Below are 27,133 nucleotides of genomic sequence, written 5' to 3'. Positions count from 1 at the left end.
CCATCAGGCAGAGGCAGAGCTGTTCCTGGATACACCCCCTCCCCCCAACATACACACACGTAATCCGTTTACTTTCAGATCCTTGCCCAGAACCCTCCAGGAGCCCAGACCAGGTCCTGGGTTCCCAGGTCCAAAATTTTTGTAGCAAGCCAAGCTTTTCTAACCTGAAACTTTTAATTAGCAAATAAATAAAACGATCCAGGCTCCAAATGGCCCAGGCACAGCCACCCTATTTAGGGCTGTGAATATCACAATAGGTGATTGTTTTAAAGTGTTTTAATGAGTCTCAAAACATCCTACATAATATCAGCCTCCACTTCAGGCCTCCTGACAGGCTCCAGTAAAAAACATGAGTTGACAGGAATGAAACAGCTTGCTCAGGAGTAATTGAGTGGAATTAGAATGAACAGACAGGAAAGAAAAATTGGTGCTTGGGTCACAAGGAACTTTTTGTTAGGAACGCTCTGCGGGATTTGGTGGGATGTAGTCCCGCGGACTAATCACCAGTATAGAAAGTTTACAGTCTCTCCGCCATGCCAACGTCTTTAATAACTTGAGAAGCATGAAAGGTGGCTGTTAAGTTTTATTGAATGTGGTGCAGAGTATATAGTAAGCAGCCTGTGAAATAATGAACCCTTTAAAGAGGGCTTCTGGGCCAAAAGAACAGTGAGTTTTCTTCTGTTGTTGGAAGGCAGGAAAGTGTATATGAAGTAGGATCTCTCCACTGCACACGGGATGGGCCGTTTTCTTCATCCGGGGCATCTACAGTGCCAAGAGGCACGAATGTTCAGATGGACTGAGCCTGGGTATTGTCACGACATGCCTCTGCCAGGAAGAGAGCAGAGTGGGAAGGAAGGGGTTAAATGGGCTGGGCACTGCCCCCCGCCCCCCCGCCCCCCAGTTCTCCTGTGCATATTGGCTCCTGGGCCTTCTCTCCTCACCCTTGACCGACAACGCTGAGTAGAGGTAGAGCCCCCTCGTGTCCCCAGATGTCACGACGTGGACAAACTGGAGCTCAAACCAGTGGGTTCTTGGAATTAAAGAGAAAAAAAGAACCAACTTTGAAAAGAGCAAGACTTTACACACTTCCCCAGGGGCGCCCTGGGGCAGGAGACAGTGGGTCAGGAACAATGAGGGCACACATTGCCTTGCCGGTCTAGAGCCATTCACCATGGCCTGTTCTTACAGCTCCACACTCTAAGGAATGGAGGAAGTGGGCAGGTGATGCGCCTGACATCTCTGAGCCACGGTGATGGGACTGGGGTCTTCCTTCACCTCCTAGGCAGACATCAATGATTTCAGCCCATGGAGAACCCTGTGATTTATCATTCTCTCCCCCTCCCCCTCCGCCTCCCCCCTCCTTCTCTCTCTCTCTCTCTCACTCTCTCTCTCTCTCTCTCTCCCTCTCTCTCCCTCCCCCTCCCCCTCCTCTTTCTCTCTTTCTCTCTTTCTCTCTCTCTCTCTCTCTCTCTCTCTCTCTCTCCCTCTCTCCCTCCCTCCCCCCAACTTTGAAGGCATCTATGAGTATGTGTGTGAAAAAGCTGAGATAGAGAAATCTGTCTAGTCCTCTTTGGAAATCGTCTGTTGTTTCCTCATCCTCTCATTTTTGTATTCGACATTCATCAAACAAAGTGCCAAGAACCAGACAACAAATGTGAGAAAGGCTGACGAGGCTCCTCCAGTCCCCCCTGCCCCCACCAACAGGCAGGTCAGCCCCGCCTGGAGGCCATGGGCAGGGACCGTGATGGTGGACGAGGCAGGTGCTCTCCCAACTGGGGAGCAGATGTGTCGCTGGCCTTTGCTGTCTGCGCCCTTCATCCTGCACTGAGTCTGCTGTGACTCACAACAGTGGCTTCGGCCATGGGGCTCCCTGGGCTGAGGCTCAACGGGACCAAATTCTACCGACCAAGAAAACCAAAACATAACAGAAAAACAGGCCTTCTCTGAGCCAGTCCGATGGAGCAAAGGAAATGATGTAAACAAAGAGATTAGTTAAAGGAAAAGGAGTTATTTCCTGCCTCAGCACTGGCAACAAGCATAGTCTTTCTATTACTTAATTCAGCATGTTGTTAGCAACATGCCTTCTGGCTTCACTCATATATATATATATATATATATATATTTTTTTTTTTTTAAGACACATCTCTGCTCTTCACACACTAAGGCAATTTAGCTGTTTCCAGGAGTTCATTCTGTAATGTGCATCAAGTTTGACCTCTTCCTGAGCTGTAAGTGTTCAATAGCCAAGGAAAACCCCTTCTAGAAGGTTTTGGGACCTGGTGAGCCCTGCAGGAAAGCTCACAGCCTCACTCATCTCCAGCAGTTTGGGAACTGCTGGAAGCCGCATCCGTCGGAGTCTGGAATGCTTAGGAAGGCGGTCTGCAGCCCACACTGTACTGGAGCTGCTCAAAAGATTCTTGCTCATCTAGGATGTAAAGAACCCAGAGAGCAGCCTTGTTTTAGGAAAGGAAGGAACTGCCTCTTCTAAAGCTGTCAGGAAGCAAAGTGGTCTCGGGGGGGTCAAATTTACTTTTTCACAGGACTTAACAAAGAAAGGGATATTTAAATGTACTTTTGAAGTTTTTAAGTTCTAATTGTTAGTGAGTCCCTGTCCTAGCGCTGTCTTAGGAGCACCTGGGGATGTGTCTGATACAGGTTGCTGTTCCCTTCGTCCCACCTCCACCCCAGGAAGTGTCTTGAGTGAGGCTCGGGAATCTGGATTTTCACTGGACTCCTTAAGTGATCTTTTTTTTTTTTTTTGCGGTACGCGGGCCTCTCACTGCTGTGGCCTCTCCCGTTGCGGAGCACAGGCTCCGGACGCGCAGGCTCAGTGGCCATGGCTCATGGGCTCAGCTGCTCCACGGCATGTGGGATCTTCCCGGACCGGGACACGAACCCGCGTCCCCTGCATCGGCAGGCGGACTCTCAACCACTGCGCCACCAGGGCAGCCCTCCTTAAGTGACCTTTATGCAACCAGACCAGTGCCACTGTAAATGAAGTGATGGTGAATGTTGTCACTCAGGGACTGCCTGTATGACAGGGACATCAGAAGGAGCTAAGACTGGAGTGTTCTGGAGAAGCTCTTTTTTTCTTAGGAAAAGGGATCTTGGGGTTTTGGTATGGCAGGGGAGAGGGAATGCCGAGTCCCAGAAACTCCCAAGTCAGAGCTAAATACCACCTCCTTAAGGATGCCAGCCTGCTGACTCTCCATCCTGGGCAGCTTGGTTGGGGAACTCCCAGCAGCCCCTAGAGATGCAGTCAGTGGGAGGAGGAGTGCAGGAAATGCCAGCATGTGACAAATACCATCTCCGGAGAACACTGGTAAGATTCCCTCGAGATGCCCTGTGGGTCAAGCTGAGCACCTGGGTTGGGGGTGGAGATGGGTATTTCTGAAGTCAGCCTGAGGCTCCACAGCATCATCTTCTGTTGCCCTGGCTCCAGACCCATCTCACCTGTCAATATGGCTTCTGCCAGGTGTGCCTGCACTTGCTGCCCAAGGCTCCTTGAGCTGCCCAGTGCACACACAAGCATGGGTCTTAACAAACCTGTTCTGAGCCATCCCTTTGGGTTAGACTCAACCCCTGAGAGAGGCTGAAGGCATTTCTGATCATTTTGGAGTTTCTGTAATATAATCTCCCCCTAGAAGCCCCTGACTATGAATCCTCCAGGGAAGGAAGAGGCCTGCTTCCGGATGTAGAGCCCACTTGTCCACAAGGAAGGAAATAGCTTCTGAGCTAGAGTCCAGGGTTTGCTCTTTTTAACAGCAAACACAGTTACACCATTCAGAACTTCTCTTCCGGCCTACATGGGCCGTGGATGTCTGAAATGGAGGGGTGCCTAAGTGGGTTCGATTCATGGCTGGGACCCGTCTCGGCCTCTGAGAAGACTGTGTTGCACCGCCAGGTATCTGAGCGGCTGGGACGGGTACGCCAGGCCAGTCCATCAACAACTATTCCGGAGCCCGTGCCATTGCCCGGCACTCACCTGGACTGCTTGTCTTGAGAATTAACTTTTAGAAAAGTCAGGGACACATGAGCTGTATTGCAGCCATATAACAGACTGTGACATCACCCAGACCCCCCTTTCCATCTCTGGCACTTATCAGACTTTGCAGAGTGAGTCTGGTTATAACAATTTTTGGAGGATTCGGACGACGTCTGGTTTAACACATCTCCACTCCCAGTTTCCGTGAAGTTCTGTATTTAAGGTGGACCGACCGGGTTCATTGGCAGGAGGCTGGGGCACTACTGGCCTTATCTTGTAACGTTGGTCTGGATATGTGGAAACCCCTTTTCTTTGAACCTAAATTACAATGGCGAGGATCATTTAGTTGAGAGGATCGTCCCATCAGAGGCAACCAGTTTGGGAGCTCAGAGAGTCATCACGTATGCCCATTATGTCCTCAACACGTCCCAGGCTCCGAGTAGAGAAGTGCTAGGGTTGCTTGCACTTAGCCAGGGCTTGGGAGGAAACGCTTCTTCCTCCCTCATCCGTGCAGGAGGGTGTCACCCTGGCCCTCTGGCAGCAGCTCTGGAGAAAGTGTCCAGAGCAGGAAGCCTGCTCTTGTTCCCTTGATGCTGGTCTCTCCTCCCAGAGTCTCCAGACTGGAGTGGGCAGTGGGTGGCTCAAGCCACTCCCATCACCCTTCCCGTCCGAGTCAAGAGGAAGCAGATTCTGCTCCCCAAGGGGAAGCAGAACTAGAATTTCATCACGTATTCCTTCATTCATTCATCTTCTAAATATTTATTGAGCCACTGCTCAGTGTCAGGCAGTCCCTTTGGAAGCCACCTGGTAGCTTGCCAGCCTGGATGCTGAATACACACTACGGGGAGGGCACTATCAAGATGAGGCCAGGCAGGCCGGGTCAGGCCCTGGGACATCAGGTGTCCGGGCAAAGGTGAAGGGAGGCATGCTCAGTGCGAGGGTTCGAGTGGCATCCAGGAAGATTGCAGGGCAGCTGTGAGGCCTGGGGGAGAGTTAACACCATGGAGCTCCCAGGGGTCTGTGGCCATAGCAGCCGGCTGAGCTGGTCTGCAGTGGCTCCTCCATCGGGCTGCTGCCAGCATGCCCAGCCCCACCCTAGTGCTCAGATTGACTGGATTTGGGGAGCAGGTAGAGACTCAGAACAGAGACTTCTCCTGGCAAGGGCAGCCTAGAAAGAGATCCAAATGCTTAGATCCCTGTGGTTTGTTCTCTGAGGTTAGCAAGGAGATCACAGGAGCCCTGACATCTGGGCCTTGCCCTAGAAGTTTCTCTGTGGGAGTCTCCTTCCCATAGTTAGGAGGGGGCGCCCAGGGACAAGAGCCAGTGCCCCGGAGCCCCCTCCTCTGAGAAGTGGTGTGGAAGCATCCCTGTGATTCCTCACTGCGCGTGCTGTGAAACTGTACCTCACTCAGCTCCGTTCCATCAGGGCCCCTGGCCTGTGTTTCCTCATCACAATGTGCTTGTCTATCCCCAGGTTACAGCAAGATGAGGTTGAATGAGGCATTTTGGATTTTTAAAGTTCTTAACTCCTCCCACTCCATAGACTCTGATAAAGATTTTGTTTTTTAATCACAGGGCTGTTTATAAGGCAGATTAAGCCTCATAAAGACTTAATAGACTGAACTTGCTAAATCATCCAGTACTCAATAAGTCTGCTACAAAACACGGAAGTAAAAAGACCTTGAGCTGATTATGACATTCAAGTAATAAATCATTTTGATCAGAAAAGGATGCAAGAAAAGTGACTGAAAGTCGGTCTCTCCAGCCACGTGGCTTTGATCTCTGGGAAAGTGACTATTCATGAAGACAGCAATCCGTAGGTCTTGATTAGCCTGTTCAAACCCGTGACTGTGATTTCCCCATGGATACAGCACAATAAAGTCAGCAGGTGTCAGGCTGGGCTTTAAACAGCTGTCTGTCTTCTCAGAGAAAACTCAGTTGCATAAGGGGAAGGTTGCTGTGCCAGCCTAAAGACAACTGTTTACAAACATTGTGCTTACTCTCTAGTCCAGGGAGGAATCTTGTTCAAGACGCAAAGAGGAAACAGATGACTCTAGTTTTGAATAAGATCCCTTTTTTTTTTTGGTCGTACGTAGGCCTCTCACCGCTGTGGCCTCTCCCGTTGTGGAGCACAGGCTCCGGACGCGCAGGCTCAGCGGCCATGGCTCACGGGCCCAGCCGCTCCGCGGCATGTGGGATCTTCCTGGATCAGGGCACGAACCTGCGTCCCCCGCATCGGCAGGCGGACTCTCAACCACTGCGCCACCAGGGAAGCCCTTTGAATAAGATCCCTTTAAGGAGCAGCAGCGGATGAGTACACATGAGGACCAGCATCCTTGACTGAGGATTTCCCCCTCTGCTTCCCAAAATGCCGCCAACCAGGCTCTAGGCAGCTGTCTCCTAAACCGGGGCTCTGGTTTCCATGGTGGTTGCGTCAGTCTGGTAGATATTCAAACCCCTCAACCCACTTCTTCGTTTAAACCTCTGGGAACTTGTCATATTTCTAGGCAGGCAGCTGAAATTTCCCCATGGTTCTATTTTTCATATTTTTGCCAGTAAATGTAAACACAGCACCAGTCAAGTGTTGAGTCCCCAGAATTTGCAGCAGGGCTCCCAGAGACTGGTTCGATGGGGAACAAGCATGGACAGAAGCCCCCAGTCTTCCTGGGACAGTCCTGCTTTGTGCCTGTTGTTCTAGAGTCCCACCTCATCTGCGTTTGCACTCTCCAACATTTCCTGGTTTGGATGATGCATTATGGAACCACTCTGAAGGAGATCACTTCCCCAGTCCCAGGCATTATTTGAAGGAATTGATGTGCACAGGCCCTTTTGTTTGGATGAAGGATGAGAATTGCTTAGGTGGGTGGGCTTCAGTGAGGCCAAGGAAAGGGGCCCACTCTCGGCTCTGCTGTCTCTACAGGAATCACAGGCTAAGTCAGAGGCTGAAGGCGCTCCACTCATGAGGGGTCTTGTGAGATTTGGGAGAGAAGGGCCGCCTCCACATTTTCTGGTGAACGCAGAGGCAGCATCTGACAGAGACCCAGGAGGTGCAGCAGCTGAGTGGCTGGGAAGCAGGCTCTGTCCTAGAGCTCTGGCTCCCTTCCTCCCAGGGCTTGTGCACACTTGTTCCTGAGCACAGTCAGGACCCCCAGTAGTCACCAGGGCGCCTGCATGATAAGGTAAGATGCCTGAGGTTGTGTTTAACTTCCTGGATAAGCTTTAAACTTGTGTTCAAGAATTGGTTTAGAGACCCAGGTCTACATCCTCCTTCTGGAGACCTCTGGGGCCAGAGAACAAGGGATGCTGGTCCTCACCTGCCATGTTGGGTCTGCATGGCCTCCCAGGGGAGTCACTTTCCCTATTTAACCACGCATTCCCTGCACAGATGGTATTTATGCTCAGGAGATGACTCACTCCTTATCAGCATACCTTTCTATAATAAATATCCCTATCAAGTTCAAACTCACTGGGCTTCAGAGTGAGTTGGGTGGTATTAAAAGAACTTCTTTTCTAGGAGCTGTGTAGATTTTTTGGAATTTACTCACAAGATCCACTTCTCTATGACTGTGACTATGTTAGACTTCTTTATTTAAGATCTGGGTTTCACTTAACCAATTCTTTCACTTAACTAGCTACATCATCTCAAGATTCTTATTGTCTCTGTGCCTCAATTTAATCACTTATAAATTAGAACAATATTACCGACCTCATAGAGTTTCTTGGAAGATGAAATGAAGTCATGGCCCAGAGAAAAGCTGAAACAAATATGTTTTGAATGAATAAATGACTAAAGCAATAATATAAATGTGAAAAATTATCAACCAATACATTGTATATGATGAGACTTGTATTTACTGACTGTTGTCTACGTATCAGAAACAGTTCTAAGTTCTTGAACACCTACCGTCTTAAAGTTAAGTGAAGGAATTGGGATACAAACCTATGTCTCGTGGGCACCCAAGATCATGCTCTTAACTTTCACCTGTGTTGCCTCTTCTATACTGGTGATAAACTGCTTTGTCACCAGGGACTCCCTGGGAAAGAATGACCAGGTTCTTTAACTCTGGCTCCCTTTACTTGAATGTAAATGAGATTCCTATGGTTTTATAACTTACTGAGTTTAATAAGAAAAAAATATTGCTATGACATGTGTTGATATGAACAAAGATTTTGGTGTCGGCACTAAGTAATCAATACCGAATATTGGAATCAAGTCCCCAGCATCTGTTAGTTGTTACTCTGAGCAGAGGATGCGTTAGGCTTATGCCTCAGAAATAACTTCATTGAAGTGGGGACAGAAACCAGTTGTTCTACCACCTGCCTTCTGGTTGGTGAAAACCCAAGTACATGATGATTTGACTCTATACCTGCACCTAATAGTGATACTCCCTCTCTGGTTGCTGGAAAGGGTTTCTGTTTTCTTGGGTACAACGTTTCCCCAGGTTCCGATAGCCTCCAGTGATTTTTGAATTCATTCTCTTTCACTACAAAAGTGTGTACAAGCATTTGCTCAAAGCGGGTACAAGCATTTGCTCAGAACTGTGTTAGATTCTGTGTGGTTGCTTCCAAAAATAGTAGTCCTGGCCTTTGCTGTAAGAATCATGATGGGAACTATCATTTATTATGAGGTTACTATGTTCTAAGGGCTATGTTAGTTGCTTCATATATATTGTTATAGTCAGGGTAAGCTAGTTTATGCTGTGGTAACAAACAACCCAAAACCTTAGTAGCAAGTAAAAATTTACTTCTCAATCTCATTAAATGTCTACTGCAGTTGGCTGGGGGGCTCTGCTCCACATTTCTTCATATGCTGTCCTGGAATAAAAGAGCTTCTACCTGTTCCATCTATGACATTGCTGGTTGCCGTGGCAAGAAGGGAGCACAACTGTGTTTTCCATTGGCTATTGAATGCTTCTGCATAGAGCAACACAGAATACTTCTGCTCTCATTTCATTGGCCAAACCAAGTCCCATGGTTAAGTCCAACTTCAAAGGACAGGGAAATGCTGTTTGACCATGTACCCAAAAGGAGGAAGGTGAGCATTGTTAGTGATGCACAGATGACCGCCACACTTATGAGATCTGTCTTAAACCTCAGGACAGCTCAGTGAGGCAGGTCTGTTATCTTTCCCATGTTATAGATGGGGACACTAAGAGAGGTTAAGTAACTTTCCCAAGGTCACACAGCTAATGAGTAGAGGGAGAGGGACAGTATTTGAACAGAGACCTGGAGCACAGGAGGGACCTTTTACAGGGCACTGTGCACATGGGGCAGGGTCCTCAAGGATTCATTCTTCTCGACCACTCTGAGTTTCCCCACCTTTAGTTCTCCTTCTGTATTATCTTAGTGCTAAGCCATGGCTAAAATGTACGATTCCCAGACATCTTTATACCATATGAACTTGTATGACCCACTCAGGCTTCACAGTACCTTGCACAGGTTGGTTATAGTGAAACAAGTCGGGGAATGGAGTTCAAGGTAAGTGGATCCCTGAGCTGGAAGGAACCTTAGAACGTCCTCTCCAGCTACTTCATTTTAGAGGTGAGAAGGGCCTTGCCCATTAATCAAAAACCCATGACCTGACTTGCAATTCTGAGTGCTTTGATTGGTGGGACCTAGATATTCCTATGCATGATGTATTTTTAAAAAGAAGGAAAAAGGCATGGAGTACAGCCCTGGAGGGCTGACTCTGATGTGCTTGAACTTGAACGGAGCTGTAACAGGGGATTAGGCCTGAGTGGAAAGGTTAGTATCCCCAGAGTCTGAGATTTCACAGAATCCCACCTCTGGAATTCTTGCATACGATGTCAGAAAGTCTCCCTGAACTTTCTTAACTTTGCCATCTTGAGCTCTTAAAGAAAACACTAATTGTATGTTCTGAAATCCAGAAAAGGAAAGTGGTGAGGGACACTGAGACCAGCCATTCTAGCCCTGGCTAAGCCTCTGCTGGCACAGGCTCCAGGGGTGAGCTTGCCTCTGTGGATTCCCAGCCGGGAAGCACCACCCTGGTTTATTTTCAGAGGTGGAAACTCAAGCAACAATTACCTCCTGTCACAGCAAATTAAAAGTCCAGGCTTACCCATCCCAGGAGCCGGCTGAGTGCAGCCAGTGGCCAGCAAAGGGCCATAATGACAGGCCGAGGTTGGTGCATTTCCTTTAAAGGCATGAGCCACTCACGAAACACACAAAGTAAACAGAGACATAAAAGTCCATGGAAAAGGCCCGCAAGTGAGAGCACGAGTCTGCGCCAAGATCAGAGTGTATTTTGATTCTGCAGGGGATCGAAGACTGTGGCAGGAAGAAATGCTCAGCAGAAGATGAGTTTGGGTCTGTGTTTAAGATAACATGGGAGCTATTGTGCGTGACACTGCAAAGGGTGGGGGTGAGTGGCCCTGATTGTCACACACACACACAGACACGTACACACACTCATTGCTATGGCATCAAGAGCATTGCTCCCTTCCACTCACTCCTATCAGAATCTCCATCCCTGCCTGGACTCCTGCCTACCTTCCTGGGGACAAGGCAGCCTGGCCCTGCTGGCCAGTGTTTCTGCTTGAAATACCTCTCCTCTCTTATGTTCTGTGCCTGCGTTATTGCAGAGAACTTAAGCAAAAGTCACCTCTTTCAGGAAGTCCACCAGGACTGGTGCTTCTTGGCTCCTGCACCTTCCCTTTGTGACTTGCTTTGTTATAGTGTAAGATCTGCAGGAGTTGAGATTTAAATTTTTCCTTATTTTATGCCACACATGTTTAACTTTCAAAAAGCGTTTTCACATCTATCATCTAATTTTGTCTTCAGTGTTACCTGGTGAGGTCAGTGGGTGGGGAAAATCATTCCAATTATGGATGGGAACTTATACAGCAAGGTGGCTAAGAATGTGGGCTTTGGCTGGGGTGGGTTTCTGATCTCTCCAAGCCCCAGTTCTCTCATCTGTAAACAGGGATAAAAGTAGCTCCTGCCCATAGGTTATTTTAAGGATTAAATAAGATAACACGGTAGCATGCTTACCTCACACAGAGGAAGTGCCTGGTAAAATTGTCATTATTTCAATGGTGATGCAGTTCAGACTCAGAGAACTTCATATATAAGGGGTGGTAGGAAAGACAGAGAGAGTTGGAGACAGCAGATTCTCTTTGGGCAAATTACTTTGCCTCTCTGAACCTCAGCTTCTTCATCTTAGATAGTAACAACGTCATTTATCACATATGTCACAGCAGGCTTGGGAGGATTAATTCAAAACTACTTTGGAAAGCATATTGTAAATTGAGACAAATATATTAATTTATTAATCTGCCTAAATTCATGCAGCCTTTCAGTACTGGAGCCAGATTTCCTTATTCCTGGTGACCTTTCCAGCAGGCTGTGCTTTCCTCTGGAGTCCCCTAGGAGTCCCCATAAATTCTGCTGACTGCCTGTGGGCTGGATAGGGGGGCTGCACACCACAGCTCTGAGCAAGGGGCGCCCCCAGCCTGCCGCCCCTCCCTTTCTCCTGCCTGCCCTCATAGGCAACGGGATTGTGTAGAAAAAGCAGAGCTCAGAAACCAAACAGCCATTTCTGCTGTCCCGACTCCTTTGCCTTATCTCTGCTGTTGGCCAAGAGGACAGGATGGGAGGGTGAGAGAGACCTAACAAAAATGGATCTTAGCCACTGGGAGGAAGCTTAGAATCTACACAGCAACCTGCACCCCTTATACTTCACAAGTGACTTGTGACCCACATTACTAATCTCACTTTGCTTAAGGACAAGTGGATATATGTGTGAATATTTTACTAGCATTTTCCCATTGGCCCATAGATTAACTTCTCTAAAGCCAGCATCTTTTTGGCCTGCAGGGAGAACCGTGGTCGGGTCTCCACTGCATGAAGTCACTTCAGTCTTTTCCCCCCACCGATGAGCAAGTCCAAGATCAGAACTACCAGGGGTCTGAGAAGTACCCAATGGCTTTTCCTGTTCAGAGAAGAACAGGTTGCTTTGGACATTTCACATTGGTTGTGAAGTTCTTCAGGGATTGTTTGAGCCCCTTCAGACCACAGTTCTTCTGAGATGTTGACCCCGACAGAGTCAGGTCTGGAGTAGTCAGTTCAGCCTACCCTGAAATATCTTGTTTCCATCCTTCCTGCTTCTGTATCCCCTTTTCTAAGCATTATTTGCTCCAGAACAATTTAGAGGTCTCTGAAAAACTGATTCGATGTGATGAGATAACCCTGTTCTCTCCACATGGCCAAAGGGGGTGATGGAGGTCAAGGACTGAGAGATTTGGTCCCAAGCTTGACTGTGAACTCCCAGCATGATGTTGAGAATATTCCAGAGACCTTCTATCAGAAATAAATGGGCTGGTCCTTTATTGGTCATAAAGATGAGGTAGGAATCAGTGAGACTCTGAACTTGAGCCCCCTGTATGTAAGCTCCTACTATGTCTATTTTTTTTCTTTTTTCTTTTTTTTAACATCTTTATTGGAGTATAATTGCTTTACAATGGTGTATTAGTTTCTCCTTTATAACAAAGTGAATCAGCTATACATATACATATATCCCCATATCTCCTCCCTCTTGCGTCTCCCTCCCACCCTCCCTATCCCACCCCTCTAGGTGGTCACAAAGCACCGAGCTGATCTCCCTGTGCTATGTGGCTGCTTCCCACTAGCTATCTATTTTACATTTGGTAGTGTATATATGTCCATGCCACTCTCTCACTTCGTCCCAGCTTACCCTTCACCCTCCCTGTGTCCTCAAGTCCATTCTCTACATCTGCGTCTTTATTCCTGTCCTGCCCCTAGGTTCTTCAGAACCTTTTTTTTTTTTATTATTCCATATATATGTGTTAGCATACGGTATTTGTTTTTCTCTTTCTGACTTCACTCTGTATGACAGACTCTAGGTCTATCCACCTCACTACAAATAACTCAATTTCTTTTCTTTTTATGGCTTTTTCTTTTTATACATTCCATTGTATATATGTGCCACATCTTCTTTATCCATTCATCTGTTGACGGACACTTAGGTTGCTTCCATGTCCTGGCTATTGTAAATAGAGCTGCAACGAACACTGTGGTACATGACTCTTTTTGAATGATGGTTTTCTCAGGGTCTATGCCCGGTAGTGGGATTGCTGGGTCATATGGTAGTTCAAGTTTTAGTTTTTTAAGGAACCTCCATACTGTTCTCCATAGTGGCTGTATCAGTTTACATTCCCACCAACAGTGCAAGACGGTTCCCTTTTCTGCACACCCTCTCCAGCACTTATTGTTTGTAGAGTTTTTGATGATGGCCATTCTGACTGGTGTGAGATGATATCTCATTGTAGTTTTGATTTGCATTTCTCTAACGATTAATGATGTTGAGCACCCTTTCATGTGTTTGTTGGCAATCTGTATATCTTCTTTGGAGAAATGTCTTTTTAGGTCTTCTGCCCATTTTTGGATTGGGTTGTTTGTTTTTTTTGATATTGAGCTGCATGAGCTGCTTTTATATTTTGGAGACTAATCCTTTGTCAGTTGCTTCGTTAGCAAAAATATTCTCCCATTTTGAGGGTTGTCTTTTCCTCTTGTTTATGGTTTCCTTTGCTGTGCAAAAGCTTTTAAGTTTCATTAGGTCCCATTTGTTTATTTTTGTTTTAATTTCTATTTCTCTAGGAGGTGGGTCAAAAAGGATCTGGCTGTGATTTATGTCATAGAGTATTCTACCTATGTTTTCCTCTAAGAGTTTGATAGTGTCTGGCCTTACATTTAGGTCTTGAATCCATTTTGAGTTTATTTTTGTGTATGGTGTTAGGGAGTGTTCTCATTTCATTCTTTTACATGGAGCTGTCCAGTTTTCCCAGCACCACTTATGAAAGAGGCTCTCTTTTCTCCACTGTATATTCTTGCCTCCTTTGTCAAAAATCCTATGTCTATTAATTCAAACAATTACACATATTAGAGGAATAGGTCCTCACAAACTTATCAGTTCATGGTTCTATCTTTAGGCAAAAAGACCTCCAGATGGTGTCGAATCAACCATAATTTAAAAGAGAAAGATGATGTCATAGGGTCCTTTTGATCAAGTCCTATCTGATTTCAGTATCTATGCAAACGTATTGACACTATCCTAGCATCTTACCTTAGTCACGTATCAGTTATCCATTTCTGCTCAACAATCTATCCTAAAATTTAGTGGACTAAAACAAAGATTATGTATTTGCTCATATGATCCTGTAATTTGGGCCAAGCTCAGCTGGACAGTTCCTCTGCTGGCCTCACCTGGGCTCATGTGTGCTGCAGTCACTTAGCACGTGAGGGGGTAGGGAGTGAGAAGTGCTGACTAAGGGGCTGACCGTTCCAGAAGGCCTCTGTCGTGTGTCTGGGGCCTCAGTGGTGATGGCTGGCACTCCTGCGATGACTGGGACTCTCCATGCTGTCCCTCATCCTCAAGGAGACCAGCCTGGACCCCCTTACATGGGAGTCACAGAGCATCAAGAAGGTGAGGATGGACCCTAAAGGCCCATTGTCACTTCTGCCACATTCTATTAATTGAAGCAAGTCACAGGGCCAGCCCAGATTCAAGGGCAAGGGAGAATAGACTCCACCTTTTATTGGAAGGATGACAACTTCACATTACAAAGAAGGATGCACCTAGGGATGGAAGAAATTTCTGGGTCTGTACTTATACTCTATCACAGTCGCTGAAGGTACATTCTTATAAATCATTCCTCTCTTCCTTTAGAAATGACCTGCTCCTGACAAGCGCAGATGGAGACTCCAAACCTGCCTTTCTCTGGCTGAGTGAACTGGTGTAAATCATTTAAGTGGAAATATAGAATGAACATATATGGAATGATAACTGTGTATAAACTCTATACACACATAACCCTATTTAATTCTCAAAACAACATTGTCCTAAGTCTTATTCCTATTTTATTGCTAAAGAAGCTGATGTTCAGAGAGAGTGAAAGACTTACTCAGTATCTCTCAGTTCTAAGGGATGGAGCTGGAAGTTTCTTCATCTATAAAATGGGAATCGGGACCTCCCTGGTGGTCCAGTGTGCAAGACTCTGAGCTCCCAATGCAGGGGTCCCAGGTTCAATCCCTGGTCGGGGAACTAGATCCCACATGCATGCCACAACTAAGAGTCTGCATGCTGCAACTAAGAAGTCCTCAAGCCACAAATAAGACCTGGAGCAGCCAAAAATAAATAAATAAATAAATATTAAAAACAAACTAACATAAAATGGGAATCATAAAACTTATGACCAGCATAGTTGGGAGGATGTAATGAGATTATTATTATGTATATAATAATATAATATATAATATAATATATAATTATATATTATATATATATTATATATAATATAATATGTTATTATATGTGGAAGTGCCTGTTAAACCCCGAAGCACTGCACAAATGTTAGTTGTAGTTTTCATCAAGCCGGGCAGACTTCTTTGGGGGAAGGGGGGGCTCTCTAGAAAGGCGCCAAAGCCATCTGAGCCAGACACCAACTGTTGTGTGTCTCTCAGCTGCTATTTACTTTGGCTTCAGGCCAAGTCCTTCACCTAGTGCCTTTGGCAGTGATGGGCAAGGAAAAGTGCGGGCCAGGTGGCAAGACAAGGCAAGCAACAGGTGAGGACACAGGCTTTCCCCACAGGCATGCTTCCATTGGAAGAAGGGAGAGACAGAGGCAAGACTCTGGTTGTCTTGGTATTGTCCTCAACTGCCTAAGCAGCAGGTCAGGGATAGAGGAATTGTGTGTTTATAATTGACTCAAGATCACAGACACATCCCTGAATTTGTTTTCCCAGCTCTGCTTTTCACTAACTCTTATCCCAATTCTTTCCACTGTACTTTATTGAAACCTCATTCCCTTATGATGAACACTTCTACATCTTTGACCTACAGCCCATTGTTTCCTCCACTTCCTTGTCTTATCTGGATTGTTCACAACCTAATTTTGGGGAAGGGGGGTTAAAACTTAAAACCTAATTCTTTGCATAGGAGGCAGTGACGACCTTCTCCAGTCTTCTTATTGCACATTTACCATGTACCCATAGGTAAAATCTCTTCCTCCTTTGAGCTTTAGGCTGTTCAGACGCACCATGTTCTCTCTGCTCTGCCTTGCTGCTTTCATTTGCTGACCTCCCATCATTTACTACCATCATTCTCTGAGAATTCTGGCATCGCACTCACACCCTACCTGCCATCACCAAAGACAGCTTTGACACTCACCCAACATCCTAGACTCAGAGATCCTTAACTTTTACAACTTCCATCCCTTTCCATTCCTTTCATCCATATCCCAATGACAGCTGAATACAATGAATTAAGGCCTCCTACAGGGAAGTAAAATTAGATCTACGCCGTGTAGCTGAAGACAGCAGAGCCAGAACCTGTGGGAAGATGTTAAAGGAGGCAGGTTTCAGCTATTAATCAGGAGGAATCTCCTGGCAGAGCCGTCCGCTGGTGAGACACGCTTCTTTGCAGGTTGATTACAGAAAGCGTTCACCAGAAAAAGCCTGGGGTCAGGAAATTTGGTTTTGAGTCTTGTCTCTGCTCCTTACCAACTGATGGAATTTGTGTAGGACTCAACCTCTTTAAATCTTAGTTTTCTCACACTTAAAATAAATAAATAAATAAAAAGAGTAATAGTTTCTTCCTCACTAGGACATAGTGAAAAACAAATGAGATCAAGAGTGAGAAAATATTTATAAATTGTAAGATACTCAACAAATACCATACCATCATAATCCCTGGGAAGACAGAACCTATGAGTATATAATTTATATAAACCCAAATTTTTGTTTGTGAAGCTAAAAATGAAGAAAGAAGACAATTAAATAATGGATTCTGGTTAAGATAATGGATTGAATACATACATCTATTTTCACTCCCTCTCCAAATCCTGGATTTTTTTTTAATACGCATAAACCACAAGGGTGGGGGAAATGGGAGAAGAAACAATGACAGCAGCATGTTGGAGGCATGACAGTAAACCTGAGAAAGCTGAATCCTCAGGGCCACTGTGGAAAAGTGAAAAGGGAACTCAATTTATCCTACAGAATTTCTGAAACATCAATTGGAATACCAAATGATGGGCCTTCACCCTTCAGGTGGAAGATTAGACGTGTCTTCTCTCGGAAATCTGACCAGGTCAAGAGGAAACACCTCAAGATACTGACACTGGGGGTTGCAGCCAGATCACCATATAAGGAAGCTAATATTTAATAAGAGCTACCATGCTTTGAAGCTTCCAATCAGCGTTTTAGTGCCTTAAATAGTAAAGGTAACCAAGGATCATCAAACATGAAGAAAACCTCATATGGAAGATGGAAAGCAAAACAATTTTTAAAAATAAGGCAATTTAGAGGAAGTGGAGACTTTGTAAGGGAGAAGAGAATGTGTGTTTGTGTGTGTGTGCGTGTGCATGTGTGCGCACGCACACGTGCGCATGTCCCAACAGTATGTCAGTAGTTTTAGGGATATAAGATTCTTCAATCATGAAATAAGATCGGGATGCTTTATTAAAAAGGAACATTCACTTGGGAAAAAAAGAGCTCTTAGAAATTAAAAATATGATAGCAAAAATGAAAAACTCAGTAGAGGGGTTGAAAGATAAAGTTGAAATTTTCTAGCAAGTAGAGCAAAAAGACAAAGAGATAGAAAAGAGATAAGTTTTTGAAAGATAAGAGAAACTATTCTAAGGAGCCCAATATGCAAACAATAGGAATCCCATAAAAAACAGGAGGCAAAATGAAGGGAGAAAGTCATTAAAGAAATAATTCGAGAAAATTTTCCTGAGTTGGAAGATATGAGTTTCCATTTTGAAAAGACCACCAAGTGCCCAGCCCAGTGAATAAAAATAGTCTCATATTAGTGCAAATCATTGTGAAATTTCAGAATGCTCAGGACAAAGACAAGATTCTACAAGCTTTCACAGAAAAAAACACACAAAGAAACAACTTAGAATGGTATCATTCTTTTTAGTTGTAGTGTTAGAACAGAGGAGCCATGCCTTCATAATCCTGAAAGAAAATAATTTGTAACCCAAAATTCTACATTCAAACCATCAGTAAAGTTTGCAAATAGAATAAGGACTCTTTTTGACATTCAGGGTTTTAAAAAATGTACTTCTTCACCCTTTCTCAGGAAGTTTCAGCAAGTTACACTCACCCTAATGGGAGATTGAGCTGGAGAAGAGGAAACCATGGGATACAGGAAGAGAACAACATGGGAACAACATGGGAGAAAGACCAATGGTATTTACAGGAAATACGACTCAGGACGACAGCTGTGACCCTGCTAGGAAGGGTAACTAGACCATATAGGAATGGGTCAGAAGGCTCCAGAAGATTTCTCCAAGATAAAATTGATCGCCCTTGTGATGTATTTGAACATACTGGCAGGAGATTTGGACAACTGGTGGAGAGTTTACTACTGGTTGCAGTAGTGAAAATGCATAGAAAATTAAGCAAATAAAAAGACAAAATAAAGGAGAATTATTAGCTCCAGGGAAAATAAAAAGCTGTTCAAGAAAGGAAACTAATACGTTTACTACATGGCTCAGCTGTGAATACCGTTTACATAGACATAAAAATGTAAACACTGAATATTGATCTAAGCAAAACTATAACATAATTGCAATGAGAGGGTGAGAGAACTGGATGGACATGTGATGATGAAGGAAGATGAAAAAGAATTAAATTCTCTGTCTTCCATGGTAGGAAGTCAACAGCTAATGCCTAAAAATGAAAGATGAAGAAGTAGCAATATGAGTGTATTATTTAGAGTTAAATATGGAGACATAGTCATTTGAGTTGAAAATCATTGCTGATGGGGAAAGGAAAGAGTAGGTGGGGGAACTGATCTTTTCCGTAACAAATCTGGTAGAATAGTTTGATTCGATAAAATGTGACATTTATAACTTTGATAAAAATACAAATGGAAAATGATTAAATAGAGTAGGTGATTCTCCATGCCATCCCACTTATACGGTTGTTGCTGCCCTGGGGTAAGAGTGAGACCAAAGACATGGGTCTGCCTCCCTCCATCCCACATTGCCTCTGTTCCCACGTGCCTCTCATTTTGGAGTTTTCAAAGGTAATGCTGACAACACTTGACTTCACCGTACATGATGACTTTGGAACTTAATGCCTGCTTAAGACATGTCTACTCTTTATGAGAGGGGCTTCCTGGCTTCAGTTAGAGATTGTTCTATATGTCTTCTCCAGTTCCTTCCAACTCCCAGACAGGGCATAAACATATACAAACCAACTAGAGTTATACAGGCGCATACCCAAGGGCCTATGGGGTTGATGAATGATTGAAGTGGCTGGAGCCAAGGAGAGGTCAGGGAAGGCTCCCTGGAGGAGGAAGTCAACTGTGTCGACATTTTACATTCTGTTCCTTGAAACAGTGCACCAGCCATCTTCTTGCTGCATTAAATTAAAAAATGCCTGAATTGATGCTTTTTAATGTTTTCCTTTTTTTCATGTAGTTGAGCACACAAAGTCACAGCCAAAGGCATCGATATTTTCAGTGTCCAGTATTGAGGCATTATGTAATAGGAGAAGTATGTGTCTGCTGTGTAGTTGATATGCCTCATAATGAGGAGCGCGGCTCCAATAGCGTCTGCAAGAATGCCAGATTGTGAGCAGCAAGTGAATAAATAATAGGACTCAGGTTGTTTGATTTTCTTGGCTACATCTTTTACCCCACTTCCACCAGTCTCACTGTCAGCTCCCAGTGGGGCTACCAGGAGCCACATGAGAGCAGTCTCCCTGGCAAGGCAGAAGCAAATAAGAGATGAGAGAACATAAGACTTGAAGCAGTAGTTGGTTTTTTGGCAAAATAAACAGCTGTGATAACCTCATTCCAAGCTTTAACAAAGTCTTGTGCCAAAAATGCAAAATTCCAAGTGGAAGAAAAGCACTAAACTTCTCAAGGGCCCCATCCAAGAGCCCTCACAAACCCATTCAAACATGATTGCTCTCATTATCACCTCCCAACATGTTCAGGTCCCTTTCGGACCCTCAGAGGGGCACTCAGGTTTCTTTCAGGCTGTGATCCAAGTTTGCAAAGTCTTGCAAAAGAGCTCATGTGTGGGTGATGTCTTAGAATGCCCCGTTCTCAAGTTTAGCCAGTCCCAGGAGATTTTTTTATGAACAATATGAGGATCCCAAACACGATTTGGAATAGGCTTATTTGTTGTGACAATAAATGATTTTCTTAGGGGTGGGGGGGGAACTTCAACAGGGCTACAGCTGTGGTGGGGAAACACTATACATTCAAATTAATAAAACGTCTCCACCGTGTTTAAGGAAGAAAATAAATCTGATGAGGTATTGTGTAGGTGTGTCAATTTAGGTCCTCTGGGAAGCAGACTCTGAGACGGGAGACAGGGGGATAAGAGATTTATTGGGGGGTAAAGTCTGTGAAAGATAAAGAGGAAGAAGACAGCTTTGGGCAGGGAACTTTGTTAGACTATGATACAGATCTGATACCTGAAAGGAAAGGGGAAGAGAAAGCAACGCTGGTCAAGAAAAGCCTCAGACCAATCCAATAGCAACTCCAGAACAAATACTGCCCATTAGGGGAGACCACATTGGACAGAAATGGCCATGCCCTAGTGTTCCTCCTTCCAAAGGCTCAGTCATTGCCCGGGGGCTGCCGCAGAGTCTGAAATCAGCTCCAGTGTTGTGGATAGAAAGCAAAGGCTCCGCAGATAGCTAACTGCACTCAGCACAGCTGAATGTCAAATTCTTTCTTGAAGGAAGCTGTTAGCAGCATGCCTGTCACAAGAGGGAAGACCGTAAAACAATAAAATGCCAGGACAGTCTGAATTCATGCATTTAGCCAGGATTGAATGGATGTGGAAAGGGTATGGCAAAACACTGTCTATCTAGAAGAGAATATACTGAGCTGATTGAAATTTGAATGGTATAGCTTTCTATCCAGTTGCAATAAACACACTTTTATTTTTAAATTCATCAGCAGCAGCTTTTTATTGATGTTCTACTATGTACCAGGCACCGTGCTTGGCCTCTACCCATATAGAGTTCACAGTAATAGAATCAAATAATTAAAACAATGCATGACAAAGACTAATGGAAATGCATGTGAATTGTTGCAGAAGCTCAGGGGAGGAAGGGCAAAAATATGCTATGACTTAGGTGTTTGTTTTACCCTCCCATGGGACCTTGCCAATCTATTTCATACCACACTAACTTGAGCATGTGTGTTGCTCAGGTGTGCTTCCAAAATGGGTTGGAATAGGTTAAGTAAGTGATTATTGGTAACCATCTCTAGAGCAGAAAGTTTTCTGCTGAAAAAGAGGTGAGTTACTCAATTTAGACCACACTGGGACCCAAAGCAGTCCATTTTTAGAAAATGGAGTACCTACTTTGTCCCAACCAAACTGGACCTCAACTCCAAGTCTGCTTCTTGCCTGGGTCTTGGCTACTACCCTGGACACTACCACCTCCAGATGCCTAACTCGTCAGTCTACAGCTTTGCTATCGCTATTATCCCATTGATTTCACACTATAGGGACTTAACGCTGCCTGAAGCCATCACACCCACCTGACATATGGGCTGGACCCCCCATTATGCTGACAGGCATAGACTGGGATCAAAACTAGTCTTTGTCAGTCCATATTAATGTACAATTATCCGCAGTGGCTCGGGAAGCACGGCATTTTCCGAAGACTTGTCATGTATGTCTTGAGATGTTTTTATAACAACAGGGAAAAATAGATCCACCCTATGTGAACTGATACAAAAGCAACTTCCAAGTGCAGAATGATGTGCATCTTAATGCTGAAAAAATATACAAAAATGTATCAAATTTTATTGCCAAAGCTGACCCTTTGTTTCCTTGTCCGGGGGTAACTGGAATTCTGTTATGTTTCCTTTATTCTTTTTCTTTTTAATCCTTTATATTTTACCTACAAATCACCCCATTAGTTAGAGAGGCTCTGTTATGAACCACATGTTTCATCAAAAGTAAACCGTACTTTCTTCTTCTGACTGTTGCCCCCCGACAGGTTGGGGAAAACAGTTTTGTTTTCATAGTGAAGTCACAGACATAAATCTTCCAGGATTGCGATCCTTATAGCAATCCAGCTCATCTCCTCATGAGGACTCCTTCAGGTTCACTTTCTGGCAAAGAGATTGAGAGAGAGATTCCTTCTAGAAAACTCAAAAGCTGGAGGAGAGCAGTGCTTTCAGCGGCCCTCAGCTCCGTGGTGACCAGTTCATTGAGATCCTAAATTGCAGGTCCAAACCTAAGTTTGCATCCAAACAACAGGACAAACCTCTTAGATTTTTTTTAAAAACTCCCTTATTATATTTCCTTCTCCTCCTTCTCCTCCTCCTCCCTGGATCCACTGCTTAATTTGTTTGTTTTTAACCTACAGTCCACGGTAATAGGGGAGACAGAGCACTTGGCTTGGAGTTAGAAAGAACCAGGTTCAAACCTCTCCTTCTCTGCTTCCTAGCTGCGTGACCCTCAGTGCCATCTCTCCGCCTGTTTCCACAGCTGTAGTTGAGGAGTAATCACTTCACGGGGTTACTGGGGGAACCAAATGACCTAACATATTTAAAAGTGTCTGGCACAGAGTCCCTTAATAAAATCCATCAGTCCCCACTCCCCTGACCAAATGCTTGTCTGAAACAGGACTCACAATTAACAGGTCCACTCGGGGGGCTCACTTCCCCAAGAGTGGGACAGCTGATTTGTCAACAGAAGTCAGCTGCAGTGACCAGCTAAGAAGGTCCAAGCTTAGGATGCAGACCACTCAGCTCAATTGCAATATCAGCCACCATCTGCCCCCCAGGAGAACTGAAGCTAAAGTTTTCTGCAGGAGTTAAAGAATTCACTTTCTCCCCCTTTCTCTTTTTCCTGTATTTAGAGGGCCTGACATTGTCCCAGAAGAATCAGATTAGGTGAACCAGTATAAATGAGGGAATAAGTTTGTCAAAATAGTTTCCTTTAGCCTGGCAGATTTTCCTACCAAGCCACCATACCTTCTTGACTACCTCTTCCCTACCCTTTCTCCCTCCACACCCATGCCTCCTTACCTCCTGCAAACATCATTGTTGCCACTTTAAAAATGGCCTAAAGGGTTGTTAAATGAAATGAATGGGTTGCATGACTCAAACTAAGACTGAGGGAACCCCCAAGAACTCTCTCTCCCATGATGAATCATGTGGGAAGTCCTCAGCTGGAATTTCAAGGGCTTCCCCATTGGTCTCCATCGGACTTTCCATCCTCACCTCTTGCTAGGTCCCAATATGAACCTGATTCCCAAGCAGATAGGTCTTCCCTGCTCTCCATCTGTGTCCTTACTCCTCTGTCCCAACCTCAGTTTGAATTTCTCCTTTTCCTCTTTCTACATCCAATTTTCATTCATTCTTCCAGGGCCATCACAAGCCCTCTGCCACCCTACTTTCCCATAGACAGGCAGCACATACAAACTTTGGATTCAGATAGTTTGGGGTTTGAATCCCCCTCTCTGCTACTTATTAGTTGTAGAACTTGAAGCAAATCACTCACACTTTCTTTGCCTCAGATTCCATACCTATAAAGTATATAAAGTAGGATAACACCACCTCACCACACTGTTAGAAGGATTAAATGAGATGAAATGTAGAGCACGGTGGCTAGGACGTAGTAACCAATCAATAAATAATGGCCGTTATTATTATCCTCCTATAATATCTGCCACATCTCAAAGTTATCGTCAACTAATGGCCGTGCTGTACAATTTGATCATATTATATTTAGTTCATGACCAACTGCAGAGATTAGATTTATAAAATTCCGATTGAGGAACATGTGACCTTATATGAAAAATACGATTAGGGAAGCTGAGGTCATGTGTGAATCTATAAAATTTATTATAAATTAGTTTACATTCATTAAAATAAGTCAGTAAAGGCAGAATGTTAACAAAGAAGCTATAGTCATATTTTATAAGTATCACATTAGTGAGAATTAATTTCCACCTACTATTTCTTGCTCCCTGGAAACATTTCTGGGACCCTTTGACTCTGTAGAGTCAAAATGATGCTTTTGTATTCAGTTTGCTTTGCAACAGCTAATGCCAATGCCATGAGGCAATCTGATCCTGGCCTGTTCCTCCAACCAGATATTTAATGTATTTTTGATTTGGTGACTTGGAACTATTGACTCTTGTTTCCCAGATTCTTCCTTCCAATCCCTCTCCCTCAGCCCGTCTTACACCATCTCAGCGTCCTTGAAGAAACTGATCCATGCCAACCTTCTTTTCCCTGCTTCCCCAGACGGAGAGTATCCTGAATCTGGATGAAGAGTTGAGTCCATTTTCACAGAGGGTTTCTATCTTATTCTCAAAGCTATACTCAGCTTAGCAGAGGAAATCTAAATCTAAATCTAACCTGGTCCAGCTCTCTCTTTCACTCACATTGCACAGAAGGTGAGATGCCATTGCTGAGGGCTTCTGAGGGAGTCTCTTGGGGACATGACCTTTTTTCTTAATGCTTACTTCCTTCTCTTCCCTTCCTTTGGGCCTCAGCTCTTTACCCTCTTCATGCTTCTACTTTCCCCCATTTTCTCAAGGGAGCCCTTTCCTGCTCCAGGAATAATTTGGCTCCCAGCTCTAAGATTTCTTCTGGTGACGTCAGCGTTGGCTGTGTCAGGCACTCTTGGATTGTCTGGGCTTTCCTTCCTGTCACTGCAGGCTCCTAGGAAGGGATGGAGGAGAATGGTTTTGATCCCCTCCACAGGGAAAATGTGAGGGTGCTTCCACTCTGTACTGAGATTCCTCCTCCCAAATTTCTGAAGTTAAACACATCTCACTGTGGAGTTTCATCTCTCTGCAGAGGCTTTCAACTGGGCTCTATCTGTAGTCTTTCTAGTAACATAACGTGATTTTTTTTCATGAGAACCTGGAGCCCTGACTGTATCTACTATTATAAAGTGGGTAACATGGCAGCAAGGGAGAGAGAAGGTGAGTCCCTAAAATAGACTCACATTTCCGAAAGGATGACCACTAATGTTGGTGCTGACTTACTGACCTTGCTGCCTGATGACCAAAACCAGCACTGTTTGTAAAAGAATGTTCCAGTAGCCTTGAGGCTCAGGGCAGCTGCTGGGACAGTTTTGCCAATTTTGTTCTTTCTTAAGTATCATTATGATGAATACCATTTATTAGAGTTCATTGGAATGTGTCTCTGTATCTTGCATCCTGAAAGAACCTAATTGACAGTGTACCCAGAGCTGGGGAGATAAAGATAAACTTGTGGTCTTTAGTTGGGGAGATGGACTTATAAGTAGAAATGTCAGTAGGTGGCGTTCTAGTTGCTGCTGTCCCAAATTACCACCAAACTTTGTGGCTTAAGCCAACACAAATTTATTCTCTTACAGTTCTGGAAGCCAGAAATCTCAAATCAGTTTCACTAGGCTAAAGTCAAGGTGTCAAAAGGGCTGGTTCCTTCTGGAGGCTCTGGGGAGAATCATTTCCCCGTATTTCCTCAACTTCTCTAGCTTCTGGAGGCTGCCTGCGTTCCTTAGCTCATGACTCCAACCTCGTTTTCATCGTTACATCTACTTCTGTCTGACTTCTGACTCTGTCTTCTCCTGTGTCCCTCTTATAAGGATCACTGTGGTGACATTAGGCCCATCAGAATAATCTCCCCATTTCAAGATTCTTAACTTGATCACATCTACAAAGTACCCTTTGACATATAAGGTACTGTTCACAGGTCCTGGGGGATTAGGACCCGGATATTTTGGGGGCCGTTAGTCAGCTGACCACATGGAGCAAGTACTGTGGTTGGCGTAAACACGGGGGGCTGTGGGCATCTACATTTGGGACACCTGGACCATGGGAGAGGAGGTCAAACATATAGTAAGGCTCTCAGCAGTTTTCTTTATAATAAAATCTCCCCTTTCCCCATCCTCTCGAACTTGCCCACCATCTCAGGACTGCAGGAGAAATGTGAGCGTGAAGACCTTGTCAAACGCCTTACCCAAGGTACTGCTGCCCCGCTCCGCATCCTCTCCCGGTGAAGGTCATCAAGATTGCCCATTTCCCAAAATAGGACGTGGAAATGGCCTCAGTATCCCATTTCCTCCAAACAAGGGAGTACAGTGGTATGTGCTAGGAGTCATAATGGGGAGTGAAATTGCTTTTCTCAGGGATGATGGGTTGGGATGGGCCAGAGGCTAAGGTGGTGTTTCTTTGTCAAACACCAAGGTGTTTGGGTCCTGACTGTGATTTGAGTTGGAGCTGAGTTGTATCAGAGGAAAACTGTACAGCATTTATCCCTTGGATTTAGGGGCGTGATTTTGAATAGAATAACTAGGTAGTTACTAAAAATTATTGCAGACACCAAAAAAATCGATGTGGGTGGTTCTGTTAGGAAGGGAGGCTTCATTTACTGGAGAATGGGGAGGTTAATTAAGAAGTAAGAAAAAAAAAAGAAGTAAGGGTGTTTATAAGTAGGATGCTTAGCGGGGGCGGGTGGGTGGGTGATATTGTCCTTGTCATTAAATATTTTCCTGATATAAAAATACTATCTTGGCACTTACTTATGGAGAAGGTTGATATTCATTATTAAGCATTCATTACAAAATAAGAGTGTGTGCATGTGCGTGTGTGTGTGTGTGTGTGTGTGTGTGTGTGTGAGAGTGTGTGTTCCCAACCAAAACTCAGAAGCAGAGACTATATTATCTATACACAGAGATTCAAAGCCTGGATGGATGGTTGGATGGATTGACGAACAGATGAATGGAAAGATGGATAAATAGATGGAAGCATGGATGATTTGTCACAATTGGAGCCTCCAGCTCTGAGATCTCTGATTCTGAATCCAGACAGAGGAAGGAGTGGATTCACTAGTTTGGGGGGAGTATCATTAAATACTTTTGCAAGAAGCATGTGCAGCTACTTCTGGTTTCTCTTGGCTGGTTGTATTTGTTTTCTCCCAAGCCCTACTGGGGCAGGGTCATCTGTGACTTATACTTGGGGTTATAGGAGGTGGCTTTCCCTTCCCTTTCACACAATAACTGAGTATCATGCTGCCCTTCTGTTTCCGTCCCTGCCTTTCTGCATCCATTTTCAGCTTATCTGAATTCTCATTGTGTATGCTCATGTGGGCTGATTCCATTACATTGCTCCACAAAAGAGTTC

General features: G+C 44.7%; 1 long non-coding RNA gene across 1 annotated transcript in view; it reads right to left on the bottom strand.

The window, feature by feature from the left end:
• Positions 1-581: 581 nt before the first annotated feature.
• The window catches only part of LOC136792166 (uncharacterized), a 66,231-nt gene continuing 39,679 nt past the window's right edge, over positions 582-27,133 (bottom strand). Inside the window, exons 2-3 of the long non-coding RNA XR_010835581.1 lie at positions 942-1,030; positions 582-825 (exon numbers count right to left, since the gene is read on the bottom strand). This is a non-coding gene — a long non-coding RNA (uncharacterized lncRNA). The remainder of the gene's footprint in view (positions 826-941; positions 1,031-27,133) is intronic.

Source organism: Kogia breviceps, chromosome 11 (assembly GCF_026419965.1).
Source record: "Kogia breviceps isolate mKogBre1 chromosome 11, mKogBre1 haplotype 1, whole genome shotgun sequence".
NCBI lineage: Eukaryota > Metazoa > Chordata > Mammalia > Artiodactyla > Physeteridae > Kogia > Kogia breviceps.
Note: the sequence above shows the minus strand (reverse complement) of the source record. Positions and strands in the feature narration are given on the sequence as shown.